The following is a 21,301-nucleotide window of genomic DNA, read 5'->3' on the forward strand; positions in this document are numbered from 1 at the left end:
GTCTCTGCCTCCCTAACCTGTTCTTCCTCTCACCCATCCCTTCCTCCCACCCCAAGCCGCACCCCCAGCTACCTACTAACCTCATCCCACCTCCTTGACCTGTCCGTCTTCCCTGGACTGACCTATCCCCTCCCTACCTCCCCACCTACACTCTCTCCACCTATCTTCTTTTCTCTCCATCTTCGGTCCGCCTCCCCCTTTCTCCCTATTTATTCCAGTTCCCTCTCCCCATCCCCCTCTCTGATGAAGGGTCTAGGCCCAAAACGTCAGCTTTTGTGCTCCTGAGATGCTGCTTGGCCTGCTGTGTTCATCCAGCCTCACATTTTATTATCTTGAGTATCAGTCAGCGGGTCATGGTAGGCAAGCTCTGCTTGTTAGTACTGTTAATGATGCCTTCTATCATTTACTTATAATTGAGAATAGACTGATGGGCCAGTAATTGGCGGAGTTGGCTTCATCCTGCCTTTTGTGTTCAAGGCATACCTTGTCAATTTCTCACATTGTCAGATACATGCCAGTATTGGAGCTGTATAGGAACAGCTCGGCTAGGAGCACAAGTCTGCAGCACAAGTCTTCATACAAGTTTATTTCAGGATAGTTGTCATGGCCCACAGGGCTTGCAATGCCAAGTGCCACCAATTGCTTCCTGATTTCCTGTGGAGTGAATTGAATTGGTCAGAAGATTGGTCCTCGTGACGCTAGAGACCTCTGGAGGAGGCCAAGATGGTTCATTCAATAGACACTGCTGGCTGAAGACTGTTGTGAATGCTTCAGCCTTCCGTTTTACACCGATAGGAAACTGAAAATCCAATGAAATGGCAACATTTTCATTTGAGTATAATGTTTTTATTAAACGGTAAAAGAGACAAAGCAATTGTCGGACAAAGTTTTGTACTTCTTAAGATACAAATTTGTAAATTCTGAATAAAGTTGACTTTCAACCTAACATAATACCTGTCTGTTTTGTGTACGGGAGGGACCTCTGGAGGAGGCCAAGATGGTTCATCCACTAGACACTGCTGGCTGAAGACTGTTGTGAATGCTTCAGCCTTCCGTTTTACACCGATAGGAAACTGAAAATCCAATGAAATGGCAACATTTTCATTTGAGTATAATGTTTTTATTAAACGGTAAAAGAGACAAAGCAATTGTCGGACAAAGTTTTGTACTTCTTAAGATACAAATTTGTAAATTCTGAATAAAGTTGACTTTCAACCTAACATAATACCTGTCTGTTTTGTGTACGGGAGGGAATCTAAAGTCCAGCAGATGGCGCAAATGTGCCAGAACAGTTGGCGGCAGCTGCTAAAACCTGGCATCTATTTTTTTGTAACATTGCCAGTGAAGCACTCCAAAAGACAGATGTTTGGAGAAAAGATCTTTATTGATGCATTCCAGTTAAGAGTCACAGTAAGACAGTTCAAAGGCTTCCTCTTACTCTCCCAAGCAAAAGTGCCAAGAGATTTAAGAAAATTGAGCCAGCGGCAAAAGCCAGACAACAAACTATTTACAAGGCAATAATAGATGTTGATCACAAGCCTCATTGTTTTGATTAATCCAGAATTCTGTTCTATTTATGTCAATGCTTAATTGAAAACTGGATCTTTTTCAAATCCTTCAGTATGGGGTATGGTAAAAAGATAATTTAAAGCCCTTCAATGATTTTGGCAACAGCTTGTGTCCCATGGCTTTCAGCCTTCATACAGTGATAGGCTTCTTGTCTCTGAGTTTGAAATTTCTAACTTTCCTCCACACTTCAAAGACATGAGCATATAATGAAGACTGAGAGTTCGATTCCCTTCAAGACACATACTGATGAAGTGCAACATTTTGAGTAAGATAGGGAATCATCTTGCTGGCCCCGACTCCTGAACACAACAGCAATGCGCAGCAGAAGACACTCACAGCCACTGCCATTTTACTACAAGGGTCACCACTGGCCGTTGAAGATGAGGTTTCAAAATGTTAGAAACCCATTTTTATATACCTTCCATATATTTGGTTTTACATTTGGTAACTGTCCACTGTTGGAGGAAAATTTTTAAAAATGGCATTATACATTGAATGTCAAGATCTTTAGCCTGCATTGAGCAGTAAAGCTTTCGATAGCTATCAGGCTATAATCACCCCGTGAAATAATCTGAAGTGCTAAACTATGCATTTCTGTGCTCACTTCAATGGGGTACTCATGAAGCTGAAAGGAAGCAGCTCATAGCAGTCACAAGCTTCTTGACTTCCCCCTTCCCAGCTGTTCAACAGGCACAACAAAGCCCACTGATATCTCAGGTAACAAGGTGTAGAGCTGGATGAACACAGCAGGCCAAGCAGTCTCAGAGGAGCAGGAAGGTTGACGTTTCAGGCCTAGATCCCCACTGATACCTCTGCTGAAGGAAGATGCCATAGAATTAAGTCAACAGTGTCATGACATGGCAGTGCATGCTGTGCGGTTTCCAGTGTAGCTAGATCCTTTGTTCCTTCCTCTTCTGCTGCTCTATCTGCTGCAGAATGTGAGTTAAGTAAAACAGCTGCCCCTTCAACTATATCCTGGTGATGAGCAGCTTCCACAGTTATGAAAGGTCCACACAGGTTCCATAGCCCATACATAGTGCATTGCTTTGCTCCCTCTGTCCAAACCCGCTTTGCTTTCAACAACAGCTTGCCCTGCTGAGCCCACCTAATGTCTATGGCCCTCCTGCTCAATCAGGGTCACTGAGAGGGTCTCAACCTTCAATTTGGGAATCATTATATCTGTCATTTGATTTTTCCTGACCTGCTATAGGTAATCATGTGAATAAGTTGAAGAATGCTTCATTTCTGGGCAATTCCACTCACATTTGAGATGCTAGAGAATGCCCTGTTACAATCAATAATACTGATCAATTGCACTGATTAATTTGGTATTTTCTTTTCAGGCTTCTGGTAATGAGTATGTGCAAAGTTCAATGCAATTTCACCTCAGCAAAGCTCTCCCATCAATCTCACTAAATGTTATCAATAGCACACTTCCATACAAACGTGTTCAACTCTTTTTATAATTTTTGATCTTGCTTCTCTGGTGCTTCTAAATGTGGGATCAGCCAATAATTTGACCACTTTGCTTTGAGCTTCTGAATTTCTATTCGCCATGTGAAATTTGAAATGATAGTATGCTGGTGTGGCCCATTCAATATTTTTCCTCATCTGCCTCTAAATTATTTATGACTTGGGAACCATTTCCAAAATTTATCCTGGCTATCCACAGCGTCGTGCTTCACTAGCAGCTCTTCACAAGGAACTTTAAAAGAACTTTTCCTGCAGAAAACATGGGCTGTCAATTCCCCAAAGAAATCCAGAACTATTTTTCATTGACCATCTACATTGTGCGTTGGCTGATATTACTAGCTGGATAATCCTCAGTTTTTCCAGGCTACTGATTCAATTCAATTCAGTTCAATTTGCCGTGATTCAGAACTGGACTAATAAATATGTACTGGTCTGTGTCTGTTTTAGCACTACTCTGTTCCCAGTTTAATACTATCTCCCCAGTACACCGCACTATTTCATCATGATTCCTTGACACACAATGAATCATTCAATATCTAATTAACAATGCAGGCAGAGATTCATAGTCTTCTCCACCGAAAGGTAGATACAATGTGTGTGGCCAGGTAAGTAGGACCACATGTGTGAGACATTCTGATTTTTGACAACACTTGGAGAAGTACCGCTTGTGTGTGCAGGTATGTAAACAATTTTTATGGCATGTTCATGCCTGTAGAGTGGTGGGTAAACTGAGTTTATGACATTTTTAAACAAGTTTAATTCACTCTATATCCAGAACTATCATAACCTTGAGGCAGTATTTCACATTGATTAAATTTAAACAGTGTGCTATTTTGATTAATCACTTCAACTAAGCTATCAGAATTAATTTCATACCAGATTTAATTTGGTAATAATGTAAATACAATGTAAAATTTTAGGAACTCAGTGCTCAGTTCAAGTCAATTTCTGAGAGGGGTAGAATTCACTCCAGAAATCAAACCAAACTGAACTTTGGTGTTTGATAAATCACCAAAGCTTAGGCAAAGCAAAATAAAACAAATGCACTAAAAATAATTTTGACACTGCCTGATGTGTCAAAATATTGCCACTTTTACTCAATACAATCAACTCTGGATTGGCAGACAGGCTTATGAGAGCATCATATCAAAAGCCATTTGTCAGAAACTGTTATATAAATTACAGTTATTACATTACAACATCATTGGAGGTAGACCACACGCAAAACATAATTTTGAGGTTTGTTTTATCGTTTAAACATTATTAAAATAAGAAATAGATGACAAAGATTAACTGAATGACTGAATAGCCATCATCTTATCCTGGCTATAATTATTATTAAACACCTTCTATAATCTGTTTTCCGCAAACATTTTTCTAAGCAAGACATAAATCGTGAAGTGTTTTTAATGTTTAAGTTAGAGATGAAGTCTGGGACTAACTCGATCCAATTTTAGAAGGAAAGTGTAACTAATAAATGTAATGCCCAGTAACAGCATGTTACATTTGTTACTTTAAACATGAACCAAATTCAACGCATAATTTGATGGAACTGCTGTCTCTTTTTAAAAATGGACATTAAAAAGCTAAACACAAAAGAAGACAAAGAACTGTGGATTCTGGAAATCAGAAACCAAAACAGAAATTGCTGGAAAAATTCAGCAGATCTGGCAATATCTATGGAGAGAAAGCAGAGTTAATATTTCAGGTCCAGTGACTCTTCTTTAGAACTGACTTTAGCTGGGGAAAGGTTGATAGATTTGCTGGAGGTGGGTGGGGAGAGAGCGGAGTGGCTAACAATGGTTTGTTCGTGTTGGCAGTCCATATAGCGTGTGGAGGTTGTGGGAAAGACATGAGAGAAAGTGCTCAAGCCCTAAACATTTTCAACTCGATATTGAGTCCAGAAGGCTGCAGGGCCCCTAAGTGGAAAGTGGCATCCTGCTGGAGGTGGCAGAAATGGCAGCTAACGTACATTTGGATGTGGACACTGGGCCAATCATTGAATGTTAAAAAGCTGCTGAATTGGTTGCTGATGGTTACACAGCTTTTGCAATTTCTGCATGGATTATCTAACGTCTCCAAGTCGAATAACCACAGGTAGGGAATGCTGCCTTGAATGGGCATGCCAAGAGTTATCCAAAACTCAAAATCATTGGATTTCCGGGCCCACTTTTTTCTGAACTAAGTGTGAATGGCCAACATCCATCCCCCATTGTGTAGTAATGGCTTTGAACTTCAATTGTCCCAAACAGAAAAGAAAAAAAAGAAATAATGATGGAGAAGATTAAATATGAGGGTGAGCTAGCCAGTAATATAAAGGAGGACTGTAAGTGTTTCTTTAGATATATAAAGGGCAAAAGTGGACTTTGGACCGCTGGAAAATGACGCTGGAGAGATAACAATGGGGAACAAGGAAATGGTTGAGGAACTGAATAATTACTTTGCATCAGTCTTCACAGTGGAAGTAACGGGTAACCTCCCAAAAATTCGAGACAGTCAGGAGGCAGAGCTGACTATGGTGGCCATCACCAAGGAGAAGGTGCTAGTAATACTCAATGGCCTGAAGGTGGAAAAATCACCAGGACTTGAGAGTTGTTGTCCAGAATTCTCTCAAGATAAACGTGCAGGTTGAATCGTTAGGAAGTTAAATGCAACTTTGGCATTTATCTTGAGACGACATGAAAATAAAAGGAGGGATGTACTTCTGAGGCTCTATAGGGCCCTGATCAGGCCACATTTGGAGTATTGCATGCAGCTTTGGGCCCCATATCTCAGGAAAGGTGTACTGGCCCTGGAGCAGGCTCAGAGGATGTTCACAAGAATGGTCCCAGGAATGGAAAGCTTAACTAATGAGGAACGTTTGAGGACTCTGGGTCTATACTTGATGGAGTTTAGAAGCATGAGCGGGGGCATCTAATTGAAACTGACAGAATACTGAATGGCCTGGACAGAGTGGATGTTAGGAAGATGTTTCCTTTGGTAGGAGAGACTAGGACCCGAGGGCACAGACTTAGAGTAAAGGGAAGACCTTTTAGAATGGAGATAAGGAGAAACTTCTTCAGCCAGAGAGTGGTGAATCTATGGAATTCACTGGCACAGAAGGCTGTGGATGCCAGGTCATTGAGTAGATTTAAGATGGAGATAGAAGGGTTCTTGACTGTCAAGGATATCAAGAGTTACAGGGCAAAGGAAAGAGAATGGGTTGAGTAACTTATCAGCCATGATTGAATGGAGGAGCAGACTCGATGGGCTGAAAGGCTAATTTATGCTCCTATGTCTTATGGTCTTACAGTCTTATCGAAATATTGTTCATGTATCCAAAATCGGTAACAACTAAAGAGTCTTATTACCTCAAGAGCTGACGTGGGCTGGAACACAGCCAGACAGTCTGTGTGAGTAAAAAGCTCCAGAGACCTTAGCAGAAAGAAAGGCCGCAACATTTGTACCTTTAAAACTACAGACTGCAACTGCTCAAAGTCTCCAAGCCTGTTCCTTTTCAAAACTACTAGTACGAAGAACCAAACTCCTAGTGATAAGAGTACAAGCAAGAAATGTTGTGACTTGGTCCAAAATCATCTGACTGAGTTCCACAACAATTCTGCGTATTACATTGTCCTTTAAATTTGCCTGCAATGCCTGTCAGAAATTAAACACTTTCTTCACTGAGGCAACAGAGTATGACTTCTTCCTTGTCAAGCCTAGCATGTCAATTACAAACTATGCTCTGTTTACTCATAACAGTGCGCTATTCTTATACACCTGCATCTTTCCTCAAATGAGTGTGCGTGAGTGCTGAGTGAGTGAAAGAGTGCTCAACTTTCAGGGTGAATGTATGAATAAATAACATTCTTTATTTAAACACGTGAAAGCTTTATTCTGTTTATTCAAAGTGGCACCCTCTCAGGGTTTAAGAAACACACAATCTTCCTTTTCAAAAACACACAGAATACAGACGTACGGGAAAGGAATTGGGGTTTGGATTCTCTTTCATTCCTGTCTGAATACAAGTTTTTATTACATCTAGTGTTATGATAGTAAACCTGTGGGCTAAATCTTAGTTGTTAGTCTTATTCAGTTTCTTGGGTGGTTTATGCTCTGAAGCCTAGCAATATCTCTCACTGCATCTTATCAAATTCATTTTATTAACTAGCTTTGCCAATACTGTGACTTAACTCTTGCCCAATACTAGCCCCATTTTACCCATTGCCATCCTCAGAAAGAATTGCCACTCAGCAGCTATCAGCTGAAAGATCAGTAGCTCTGCCATGTGCCATCTTCTGAAGGTTACCGTGCCCCTGGACAAGTGTTGGCAATCTGCCATTGCCCATCACTGGCAATGTAATAGCATAGTAGCCACAAAGGCATACTGGCCATGGTACAAAGCCAGAATGGCTGATGCAGTGGGTTCTGCTATAACACATGTTTGAGCAAGTCGGAACACAAATTGGCTACAATGCGACCAATGAATAGGAGAACACAATTTCTAAAATGTAAACTCGTGTTGGTTATAACGCAATTTAAAGAGTGGAGAGTGAAGATATTGAGGAGCTTCTTGAGTCCCACTGTGAAGACCTCTGTACTGCTGATCTACAACAACTTGTGCTGAAGGGGACATGGAAGCTGGAAATGAAGGAGGTGTAGTCCAGGCTGCAGCACCATGAGAGCTTGCCACTTCTGTTTTGTCTTCCATCCTGAGGAAAATTGAAAAGGAGATGCAGTTCTTAGAGGGCAATGGTTATAACGCAGAACGCAGCAGGGTCTCAGGAAACTATTTTGATAACTGAGGTGAATAGCTGATATTGCTTGATTGATAGCTTCAGGTGGTTATAACAAGGTGTTCTGTATGTGATCTCTTTTGTCAATATCTCAATGTTTATTTGGACAAGATTAAGCATGCAATGTGTTTGAAACCTCTGTTTTGGTGCCTTAATGGTCTGTCGGACTGACATTTGATAGAAGATTTATGATTTCTTTTTGCTCTTTGCAGTTCTACACCTGCCCCCATTGTTAACATGTGACTTGTTGTTTGTATAGTTAGTGCATACACGGTGAATGGGGTAAGGAAGGGGCATGAGTTGTCTTTAGGTGTGCATGGAAAGTGTAAAGGGCCTATAGTGCTGGTTGGTGGAGCATGTATAGAGAGTATAAGAGGTCATTGACGGAGTGGTTAGGACATGTGAGTTAGCATTGAGTTGGGATGGACAGTGTAAGGAGTCATGTGAGTACATGAGCTGGCATGAGTTGGCATGGAAAGAAATAAGAAACTATAAGGACTAGGTGAGTGTATGCAAGGGGGTAAGCTCTAGTGGGCCTAAAACACTTCATAGAATCCCTACACTATGAAACAGGCCCTTCAGCCCAACAAGTCCACACCGAACCTCAGAGCATCCCACCCAGACCCATTCCCCTATAACTGTATAACCCACCTAAACCACATCCCTTTGGGCAATTTAGCATGGCCAATCCAACTAACCTGCACATCTTTGGACTGTGGGAGGAAACCGGGGGACCTGGAGGAAACCCACGCAGACATGGGGAGAATGTGCAAACTCCACACAGACAGTCACCTGAGGCTGGAATTGAACCTGGGTCCCTGGAGCTGTGAGGCAGCAGTGCTAACCACTGAGCCAACATGCCACCACAAAAGCAAGTCCCAGAAAAAAAAGGGCCTTCTAAAGTGATATGAACATCTGGCCCGTAGCCAATAATGCTGATCTTCGGGGGTCAGCAGCCCAACTGCATACCACACCCACTCCATCAGCAAACATTGTGTGCTTTATTTTTACCAAGGTGGGACAAGCATGTTGGGAAATTTTCTCCCTGCGCTACCCATCTCAACTGAGTTAGACCAGGAAAGTTGGATGTATGACACAGGTATCTGACAGTTTGCGCCCGTGAATAAGGCCAGCAAGAGAAATGTAGAATGTCCGAGAATGCAAAAATAAATGCAAGGGGAATCATACTAGTAGCAAAAAATGATGTCAACTGTATTTCCCATGCTAGAAATTTCCAGCATTGTTAATATACCAAAAATGTAGCAGAAAGTCACCTAGCTTTAATTTAAATGCAGCTTTACACAGGGATTAACTGGGTTCTCTGTAATGTAGTAACAATGGGCATTATTTACAATACAATGTGACCTGAATTTCTGAATGAACACCAGTTAGATTACTGGGTAGCATTTATTTTAGCCATGATGATTTGTTTTTTGATGTTCCTAACCATTCATCTTTCACTTTCTCATGTCTGTCCACGCCTCTCACCTCACTAACACTTTGATGCTTAATCTTGTCCCACCATTTTCTTCAACTGGGAATTTTCTAGTTTTTGCCCTCATGTCCTTCATGACATTGAAAACATTAAAACAGTGAAATTACTCATTACCTCAGAAATTTTACACTCATTCATACTTTGCCTAACTGTAACAAGTGTGGATCAGCACAATCCAAAATATTGCATTTACACCCAGAAATACTGATATAGAACCATAGCAATGACATTCACACCATATATTACACCAGCTCTAATGTAATTATCAGTCATCATTGCACAAATTTGATCAAAATCAAAAATTCAATTTGTTTCCACAGCGCAATATAGTTATCAATGAGTAATAGAGTCCTACAGCACAGAGACAGGCCCTTTGGCCCAAACTGGTCCGTGCTGACCAAAATGTCCATCCACGCTAATCACATTTCCCTGCACTTGGCCCATATCCTTCTAAACTTTTCCTATCCATGTATTTGTCCATATGCCTTTTAAATGTTTTTAATGTACCAACCGAACCACTTCCGCTGGCAACTCATTCCATATGTGTAACACCCTCTAAGTAAGAAAGTTGTCCCTCAGATTTCCTTCTTACCTTAAACTTATGCCCACTAGTCCTCAAATTCCCAACCCTGGAAAATGACTGAGTGCATTCACCCTATCCATGCCTCTCATGATCTTATACACTTGTGTAAGATCCCCCCTCAGTCTCCAACCTCTCCCTGTGACTCAGTCCCTTGAGTCCTGGCCACATTCTTGTAACTTTCTTCCAAACTCTTTCCAGTTTAATAACATCCTTCCTATAGCAAGGTAACCAAAACCGAACACAATACAACACAAAACTGAACACAAGTATGGCCTCACCAAAGTCATGTACAACAGCATCATAACTTCTCAACTTCTATACTTAATACCCTGACTGATGAAGGTCAGTGTGCCAAAAGCCTTCCTTACTACCTTGTCTACCTGTGACTCCACTTTCGCAGAACCATGCACCTGAATGCCAATATCTTTCTCTTCCACTATACTCCATAAGTCCTTACCATTCACCATGAAACTCCTACTTGGATCTGACTTTCCAAAATGCAACACTTCATACTTTTCTATATTAAACTCCACTTGCCATGTCTCGGCCCATTTCCCCAGCTGATCAAGGTCCTGCTGCAATTTCTGATAAACTGCCTCACTGTCCACTGTCCACATAGTTCTTATGTTAATATAAATCAAATAGCTCAATTAATAAAAAAACTAAATAGCACCAATCAACAAGCCAATTGCTACCCTCAGATCTTTGCAAAGGGAGTGAAGGGTTGACTTGGCAGTTTTATCTAAAATTATATCGCATTTATTTGAAATGGTCCACATTGCAAATATTTTGTTGCCATTCAGTGTCCAGACAACAGTTCAGCATACAAAGAGATTCAGCTATCAGCAGCTAATTGGGGAAGACAGTAATTGGAGACTAAATGTATTTCTGTAGACTGGCAGAAAAACTGAATGAATAGGCTAAATTTCAAAGTTCATATATGCTCATGGCAGGGATGGCCAGTAATGGGTCAAAGACATACAAATGGGGGCAACTGATTTCTCAGTGGTTCTTTGATTGAATAATTCCCTTCACATTCCCACCTGGAGTTTCCTAATTATTAGGAGCATGTAAGCCTGATAATAGTCTGGACATAACTTTTGAAGTTTCAGTGGTTAATGAACCTCTTCTCCCAGTCAAAGCCCAAAACTGCCGAGAGAGAGCCAACAACTAGAGTGATGGAGTCTAGCTGTGCATCCCAGGGCATCATGTTAAGGGCTGTAAAGCTCACAGAGGGATTCTGTTCCCAGTAGACTAACCTCAGCAGCAAAGAAAAAATGGCTGGCAGTGGCGGAGGAGCTGAGCAGCAGAAGTATGGAGCCTTGCTTATGGATATAGTACTGTGACAGATTCAATGATCAGGTCAGGGCAGGAAAGGTGAGTGGTGTGCCACATTCATGTATCAATCCCCTCACTCTGATTTCCTGAGTCACCTCTGGCTCATTTCTCCTCAGATCAACACACCCTGCCAACCCTCCCTTCTGAGGTGCCTCTCTGTGGTGAATTTAAACAGGTGCCAGGGAATCTCACCCCTATTCTTTTATCATCTCACACCTATCCCACACTATTCCTATCAACAAATAAGTTTCTCCAGTCCTCCCAACACATTCCATTTCTGAAGCTTATAGCCCTCTGTGTACTTAGAGGAGTAGAGAGCACGGATACTATGAAAAGAAACAGAACACCAGGGGTGCCCCTCCAGTCATCATGACTCCTGGTCTCTGGATGGAGGATGCACTGGAGATAAGAAGGGTCTCAATGTGCATGGCTATTAGGGTTGGAGAGACAGGGGACTACCTGAAGTCAGAATTATAAATCACAAGGCACATAGCGCACCGCACTCATTTATATTGAGTTGATGTGTGTAGGCAATGAGAAGTTATGGTCTGCTCAGTGAGAGGTGAAACCCCCCCTTACATTGTCAGTTCTAATGTTTCACTTACCTCCTACAGTTCTTGCAAATATTGCATGAGAGCTAGTGCTAACGGACGGCTTTATGAAGGAGGTTGTTCACTCTGCAGCGTGTTGTCACATGACTCATGTACACGCTCCACCAGCTCAGATACACACACCTCTCTGGCACCTCCAAATCAGGTAGTTGGGTTGTCACATTGGTGAGGCATATATCCTAAGTGAGCAGGAGCAAACTCTGCAGGGAGGCCTGGTAGTGGAGAGAGCCCATTAACTAGTACAAGGCTCTCCGAAATGCTTAACTGCAGTTAAATGCTGAGTCTTGAGGCTGTTCATAAAGGGAACCATTCCACAGCAGCAATAGATGAAGTATGGGGTCCTGTCAACAGTTCGAGAGGCATAGAGCACCATTAGAGAGAGATTGGAGGAGCTTCTTTCCACCATAAGTATCGTGATGTTTCAGTTTCTGAACTAGTAACTGTGTCAATACAAGAAGCGGCCTCCTGCGTGGACCATCAGGGATACAGGCAACCTGGCCAGTGCCCTGCACAATGAGTTTGCCAGCTTAAGCAGAATTGAAGATGTAGAGGGCCTGGAAGTGAAAAATTTGCTTAAAGTGCTCTTATTCCTCCACACAAACCCTCCTCTCTTTCCCCATCACCCCAACAACTTTCCTCAGTCAGTCCTACAAGCTGCTTTCGGCCCTGTTGACAGAGCCTGTCACTGTAAGAGTGAGGCAGCATTTGATAGAGCCCTCACAGGTTCAAATTCCAGAGGGTTTAACTGACCAGAACAGAGGAATGAGCAACCTACAAGCAGTCATACCTAAAAGTGAGGTATCAACCTGGTGAAGCTACCAAACAGCATAAGCGTCAAGAGATAAGGTCAAGAAATCACACAACACCAGGTTATAGTCCAATAGGTCTATTTGAAAGTACAAGCTTTCAGAGCTCAGCCCCTACCTCAGGCATAGTGTGAGAGAAAGGATATAAGGCACAGAACTGAGAACTGATTAAAGTTTCAACAAGAGGGATGTTACCTTTCTCTCACACTATGCCTGAGGAAGGAGCTAAGCTCTGAAAGCATGCGATTTCAAACAGACCTGTTGGACTATAATCTGGTGTCATGTGATTTTTTTGACCTTCTCCATCCCAGTCCAACACCGGTACCTCCCCATCAAGTGGTAAGCAGATTTAAGTGCTTTCACAACCAATGGTTCAGACCAAACCTCTGCAGTCCCGCCACATCTAGCCTGAATAGTGATTGACAATTAAACAACTCTTGGAGTGACAGCCTCCACAAAATGTCTCTAACCACAATGATGGGGAGAACAGCACATCAGTGCAAATGTTCAGGCTGAAGTATTCACAGCAATTTTCGGCCAGAAGTGTCGAGTGGACAATCCATGTCAGCCTCCTCCAGAAGTCCACAACATCATAGAAACCAGTCTTCAACCAGTTCAAATCACTTTACATGATATCAAGGAACTGCCAGAAGCAAGGGATACTTCAAAGGGTATGGGCCCTGACAATATTGCAATAACAAAACTGAAGATTCGTGCTCCAGAACTTGCTGTACTTCTCAGCAAGCTATTCTAGTACAGCTACAATACTGTGGAAAAACAGCTCAGGTATGTCCTGTACACAAAAAGCAGGAAATATTCAACACGGCCAATTACTGCTTCATCCAGTCCACCGTAAATCGTCAATAGAATGATGGTAAGTGTTATCAATGGTGCAATCAAACAGCATTTGCATAAGGAAAATCTCACTGAGGACCACTCAGCTCCTGATCTCATTACAACCTTGCTGCAAACATGGACAAAAGAGCTGAATTGCAGAGGTGAGGTGAGAGTGGTCACCCTTGGCATCGAGGCTGCAATTGAATGAGTGGCAGTATGGAACCGAAAAAATGGAGCCCTTATGAATCAGGGCAAAGGTCTGTAATGATTAGAGTCATACCCAGCATGTAGGAAAATGGCTGTGGTTATTGGAGGTCAGTCATCTAATCTACAGGATATTTCTGCAGGAGCTCTTCAGTGTAGTGTCTTTGGCCCAACTATCTTAAGCTGCTTCACTAATGATCTAATCACCACCATAAGAAATGAAGTGGGGATGTTTGCTGATGACAGCGCTGTTAGTGACTGTTCAAATAATAAAGCATTCCATGTTCGAGTGCAGCAAGCCTTGGACAATATCTAGGTTCAGCCAACATGGTAAATGACATTCATGCCACACAAGTGCCAGGCAATAACCATCTCCAACAAGAGAGAATCTAACCAGCGCCCCTTGACATCCAAGGGCATATCCATTGCTGAGTCCCCTTTGTCAGAATCTGAGGGCTACCATTCACTAAAAACTGAACCAAACTACTCAAATAATTATTATGGGTACAAGGTCAAGTCAGAGTCCCTCAGTCCCGCAGAGAGTCACATACCTCCCGACTCCACAAAGCCTGTCTACAATTTACACAGAACAGGTCAGTGGTGTAATGGAACATTCCTTACTTAACTGAGCGATTGCAGTTCCAACAACACTCAGGAAGCTTGACAACACTCTGGACAAAGCAGTCCATTTGATTGACATGGTAATAAAATGCGAGGCTGGATGAACACAGCAGGCCAAGCAGCATCTCAGGAGCACAAAAGCTGACGTTTCGGGCCTAGACCCTTCATCAGAGAGGGGGATGGGGTGAGGGTTCTGGAATAAATAGGGAGAGAGGGGGAGGCGGACCGAAGATGGAGAGAAAAGAAGATAGGTGGAGAGGAGAATATAGGTGGGGAGGTAGGAAGGGCATAGGTCAGTCCAGGGAAGATGGACAGGTCAAGGAGGTGGGATGAGGTTAGTAGGTAGGAGATGGAGATGCGGCTTGGGGTGGGAGGAAGGGATGGGTGAGAGGAAGAACAGGTTAGGGAGGCAGAGACAGGTTGGACTGGTTTTGGGATGCAGTGGGTGGAGGGGAAGAGCTGGGCTGGTCGTGTGGTGCAGTGGGGGGAGGGGGCGAACTGGGCTGGTTTAGGGATGCAGTTGGGGAAGGGGAGATTTTGAAACTGGTGAAGTCCACATTGATACCATTAGGCTGCAGGGTTCCCAAGCGGAGTATGAGTTGCCTTTCCTGCAACCTTCGGGTGGCATCATTGTGGCACTGCAGGAGGCCCATGATGGGCATGTCATCTAAAGAATGGGAGGGGGAGGAGAGAATGGGAGAATAGGAGGAAATGGTTTGCGACTGGGAGGAGCAGTTGTTTATTGCGAACCAAGCGGAGGTGTTCTGCAAAGCGGTCCCCAAGCCTCCGCTTGGTTTCCCCAATGTAGAGGAAGCCACAACGGGTACAGTGGATGCAGTATACCACATTGGCAGATGTGCAGGTGAACCTCTGCTTAATATGGAAAGTCATCTTGGGGCCTGGGATAGGGGTGAGGGAGGAGGTGTGGGGGCAAGTGTAGCATTTCCTGCGGTTGCAGGGGAAGGTGCCGGGTGTGGTGGGGTTGGAGGGCAGTGTGGAGCGAACAAGAGAGTCACGGAGAGAGTGGTCTCTCTGGAAAGCAGACAAGGGTGGGGATGGAAAAATGTCTTGGGTGGTGGGGTTGGATTGTAGATGGCGGAAGTGTCAGAGGATGATGCGTTGTATCCGGAGGTTGGTGGGGTGGTGTGTGAGAACGAGGGGGATCCTCTTTGGGTGGTTGTGGCGGGGGCGGGGTGTGAGGGATGTGTTGCGGGAAATGTGGGAGACGTGGTCAAGGGCGTTCTCGACCACTGTGGGGGGAAAGTTGCGATCCTTGAAGAACTTGGACATCTGGGATGTGCGGGAGTGGAATGCCTCATCGTGGGAGCAGATGTGGCGGAGGCGGAGGAATTGGGAATAGGGGATGGAATTTTTGCAGGAGGGTGGGTGGGAGAAGGTGTATTCTAGGTAGCTGTGGGAGTCGGTGGGCTTGAAGTGGACATCAGTTTCTAGCTGGTTGCCTGAGATGGAGACTGAGAGATCCAGGAAGGTGAGGGATGTGCTGGAGATGGCCCAGGTGAACTGAAGGTTGGGGTGGAAGGTGTTGGTGAAGTGGATGAACTGTTCGAGCTCCTCTAGGCAGCAAGAGGTGGCGCCAATACAGTCATCAATGTAACGGAGGAAGAGGTGGGGTTTGGGGCCTGTGTAAGTGCGGAAGAGGGACTGTTCCACATAACCTACAAAGGGCCAGGCATAGCTGGGGCCCATGCGGGTACCCATGGCCACCCCCTTTGTCTGTCGGAAGTGGGAGGAATCGAAAGAGAAGTTGTTGAGGGTGAGGACGAGTTCGGCTAGGTGGATGAGGGTGTCGATGGAGGGGGACTGGTTGGGCCTGCGGGACAGGAAGAAGCGGAGGGCCTTGAGGCCATCTGCATGCGGAATACAGGTGTATAGGGACTGGACGTCCATGGTGAAAATGAGGCGTTGGGGGCCAGGGAATTGGAAGTCTTGGAGGAGGTGGAAGGCATGGGTGGTGTCACGGACGTAGGTAGGGAGTTCCTAGACCAAAGGGGAGAAAATGGAGTCCAGATAGGTGGAGATGAGTTCGGTGGGGCAGGAACAGGCTGAGACAATGGGTCGACCAGGGCAGGCAGGTTTGTGGATTTTGGGAAGGAGACAGAAACGGGCCGTGCGGGGTTGGGGAACAATGAGGTTGCCATCAGCTTTTGTGCTCCTGAGATGCTGCTGGGCCTGCTGTGTTCATCCAGCCTCACATTTTATTATCTTGGATTCTCCAGCATCTGCCGTTCCCATTATCACATCATTTGATTGACTCGACAACTACAGTCACTCCCTCCATCTATGCATAGTAGACAGCAAAGTATACCTTCTACAAGATGCTCTGCCGAAATTCACCAAGTTTCCTTAGACAGCACCTTCCAAATCCATGACTGCTGCACCTAAAAGGCCGAGGGCACCAGCTACATGGGAACATCATCACCTGCAAGATCTCCACCATATTACTCATCATTCTGATATATTGCCATTCCTTCAGTGTCACAGTGCCTCAATCCTGGAACTCCTTCCCTATCAGCATTGTGAGGTTACTGGCATTAAATGGATTGCTGTGGTTGAAGGGGGCAGCTCACTACCACCTTCTCCAGCCCAACTAGGGATGGTCAATAAATGTGGCCCAGCCAGCAACACCCTGTTCCCATCAATTAATTTTTAAAAAGCCAGCCCGTATCCCTGCTGAAACTCACAGTCATAAAGACACATAAAAAGTAATAGTAAAAGGAAGACATATAACTTGGATAACAAGGTGCAAGGCTGGGTGAACACATCAGACCAAGCAGCATCAGAGTAGCAGGAAAGCTGACATTTTGGGTCTGGACCCTTCTTCAGAAATCTCCAGCATCTGCAGTTCCTATTATCTCAGATATAACTTGGAGTTGCTCAGACGCAATCACATGCGCACTTATCACTGTTAAATTAGCAATTTTATATTTAAGAATTATGCACTATAAACTTCATTTCGAAGTTCCATTGGCTAGTAATCATCTCTGTTCACTGCTATGTGCCAAATTCTCTTTCCTTGTGAGACAAATTGTGCGACAATCATAGAAGCTGAGCAATGAATGTCAGTGGGACAGACAGATTGTTAATTGTGGCATTGTTTTTTTGTTGGCGACTGGAGATTGGGAGCACAGTGGGTACAGGATTACTGTGAGAGATTTCATCTTTAATCATCTGGAAAAAACATTGCTTCAGGCACAGGGAGAGTTTGGGAGATAGAATGACATATTTCAAAACAGCTAGTGGTCTGTTGTGGGGAGTTAAAAGTACCACACCTGAAAAACCTAGCCTTCCCAAAGAATCTTCCCGTTCTTTTAAAACCTTTTGTCCTACAGAGGAAAACACCAACTATTCAACAACAGAAGTCCTCACAGCTGCTGCAACTGAATTCAGAATTCAACTTTCCTTCAGAAAGAAGGTACCCAAACAAAGGTGTATCACAAAATTTATTGGAACTTCCTTATTATGAGTGTTTATGTTTAATTTACCTATGTTTGTGTTAATCTCGTTTATGTCAATGGAATCTTAAATAATAACGTGATAAACTAATCTTTAAATTGTCCAACCAAATTTTAAATTGTTGAGCTCCTTTGACTTCAATCATACAAATTAGAAGGCGTTAAATAAGTTGTGTTGATCTCCTGTTCATTGATCACACTGCAAACAGGCCTGGTGGTCAGGACATTCATACAACTCAGGTTAGCTGATGTGTGCTTGAATGAGTCCTCAAATGGCAGCAAAGTGAGTCACTGCAGGTATGGTCACCTCACCATGCTCACCCTCCAGTTCCTCTTGTTCCTCCTCTTTCTCCTCCAAAGGTGCAGGTCAGTCACCGCCTACCACCGGACCTCTCTGCTGGATTCTACTACACAAGGTACTGTAGACCACTATCGTCCTGAGTTTCTCTGCAGCTGCATTTCAAAGAGAGACCCCAGATCTGTTCAATAGCAGGAGGTCTTCTTCCAAAAAGTTGCAAATATCAGCAATGTCATGATCTTGAGTCTGAGCATCTGGAAACAGTGGTGCTCAGTCACGTTCTGAAGCTAATCCTCCTGTTGTATACCTTATGTGAAGTGTACCACTTGCTAGAGTCTAGAGCTCTATGTTCACCGCTCCAAACTTTGGAATTGCACACAGTTAAGAAAATGGCTACTGCTACTCCTCTTGCTGTTCCTCCCCTTCTTGCTTATGCTAGATCATGCAACATGCTACTCCCATGCTGTTGAGCAGAATAAGGCAGGAGATGTATATTAAAATAAAAGAAGCTCCAACATAGTGGAAATAATCCTCAAGTCTTGGAAACCACCTCCAAAGCAGTGAATGCACAGTCTCAGAACAAGTTTTCTGGGAAAAAGCCACTTGCCCAAATACAAAAGCAGCTGACATATCTTTGTAATCCATCGGTGGTCAGCCTATTTCATTACTTCTAATCAGCCTGCTCAGAGATGTTATTACACAGCTCTGGAGCAGGTAGGACTTGAACCTGGGCCTCCTGGGCCAGAGATGTGGGTATTGCCACTGCACCACAAGGGCCCTTGTCCTGTCTCTTTATTGATCACTCACTGAGTCCTCAATTGTTCAACCTGACAAGTTCCAGGAAGTCTGGGAAATCCATGCATTAACTTTGCAAACCAGAATCCATGGTTGAAGATGCAGTCAATAGGCCTTAAACCTAATATAACAGTAGGCCTACCTGCCTTGGTAGGGGAAGAGGGGTTCCCGAGCCCTTGTAATTGCATTCCCATTAAACATAGAACTTGATAGCACTTATTGGCTTTCTGCCACATCTGCATGTTTTGATCTGTGGACCTCTCATACGTACAGCATGCAACCAAGTCTGTTACTTTAACATTTTCTCCGTAACCCAATCAGGAATGATCTTTCTCATCAAAATGACCTGTGACAAAGCTGATTACAATGTTTTCTCGAGTGAAAGTGTAAATTTATTGCTTGATAATCTTAAGAAAAATGATAAAGCTTTTCCAGAAACTCTAATACTCTCCAATATTTTCAATGTTTCAGTCAGGCATTGGTTAGAATACTCACATTTCATTTCGGCGGGAGCAGTAGCAACAACACACGAAAAGCTTAACGTTATCTCAGCCAAAACAGTTTTCTTGATCAGTAACCTATAACTGACTGTCGTATCTCCCTTCTGTCAGCTTCTGACTGCATTGTTATCACAGGATAGATATTAATCTTGCTTCATCTCAACCTCTCACCCCATCGCTTCAACCTCCAAGGAGCAAAAATTCAGTAAAATCATGGGAATTCCACAATCTCCCCATTTCCCTTCAAGCCACACACCATTGTCACTTGGCTATGGACCACAGTGCTTTCACTATTAATGGATTAATGACTTGGGAGTCCCTACCTAACAGGACTGTGCAATGATCATCTTCACAAGGACTTCAGCAGTAAAAGGAGAAAGACTTCTAATTTTCCAGGGCATTTAGGGATAGGCAACAAATGCACCGTTGCCGGCATACCACATCCTGAAAACAAATTGTAAAAATCACTTTTGATCTCAATCACCAGACTCAGCAGCTGCTTTGTATTTTCCTGTTCTTTTCTTCATGTTACTGATTCCCATCAAATCTGATAATGTCGCTTCCTGGTCATTTTCCCAGAGCTGCACTGAAGTATTTTCTTAAGGGTGAAGCAATCAGTCTGTTTTAACTCTGTGTTATCTGCGCTGGCGTTTCTTCCCCAGAATGTAAATGTAACTTCATGGCATTACCTTAACCTATCCCAAGAGCATTGCATTGGTGCCTGGTTGGATTGCCAACATCCCTGCCACCAATTGGTACACTCAGGCTTCTTTGGTAATGATTTATCTGTCTTCAGCAACTCTCTAGCCAATGCCCTTGGGAGAGCTGATGTTGCCTCACAGAAAGAATGAACAAAACAGGTAAATGTAGTTCTGGACTTTGTAACTGGGACTTGCTTAGAGAGTTGAGAATTCAGAATTGAGCAAAGTTTACCTCATTGTATCTTCAGATCACATGCAGAGCCACTCTCACTGTGGTTACAATGGTAGCTTAGTGTTTGTGTTTGACAAGAACTCACTGTCCTGTAATCTCTACATTCACACTCAGAGCAAAGGACATAGTAAATGGGATTCAGGGAATTGGGCATTGCTCTCAGCAACTAGCCCCCTGCAGTTGTACAAGGGGAAGATTTTATCCAGAGGGGAAAATCAAGATAATACTAATAATATTTTGAGTTTAACATTCCAGTTGTATTTGCCTTCCATTTTGAAGTTTACAAGCATTCCACAAGTTGCACAAGCATTCACTCCCCCCACCACTGAGGCTCAGTAACAGCAGTGTGTACTATCTACAAGAGGCACTGCAGAAATTCACCAAAGATCCTCAGGCAGCACCTTTCAAACACACAACCACTTCCATCTAGAAAGACAAGGACATTAGACATATGGGAACACCACCACCTCCAAGTTCCCCTCCAAATCACTCACCATCCAGACTTGGAAATATATCACCATTCCTTCACTGTAGCTGGGTCAAAATCCCAGAATTCCCTCCCTAATAGCATTGTGGGTCAACCTACAGCAGGAGGACTGCAGCGGTTCAAGAAGGCAGCTCGCCACCATCTTCTCAAGGGCAACTAGGAACGGGCAATAAATGCTGGCCAGCCAGTGACGCCCACATCCCACTAAATGAATAGAACAAAAAAAGACAAGTCGGTCCAATTTGTCTCATTCACCAATTTTATTGTTTATTTTCCTTCTGGGCATGGAGGTCACTGCTGCAATTTTTTCCATGGTGGATGAGGTATGAAATCAAGTTTGAAGCTCACCAGGTCTCACCTCTTAGGTGACTAGCAAGAAAGGGTGTGTTCCTTTACAGTCTCCTTTGGCTTGTCAGGTATACTCTCACAAAATCTCCACCTATGGCCAGTCCCCTGCCAGTTTGGGAACCTTCAGATGCAGGTTGAAGTCATGCCATGAGCCG

Source organism: Stegostoma tigrinum, chromosome 6 (assembly GCF_030684315.1).
Source record: "Stegostoma tigrinum isolate sSteTig4 chromosome 6, sSteTig4.hap1, whole genome shotgun sequence".
Lineage (NCBI taxonomy): Eukaryota > Metazoa > Chordata > Chondrichthyes > Orectolobiformes > Stegostomatidae > Stegostoma > Stegostoma tigrinum.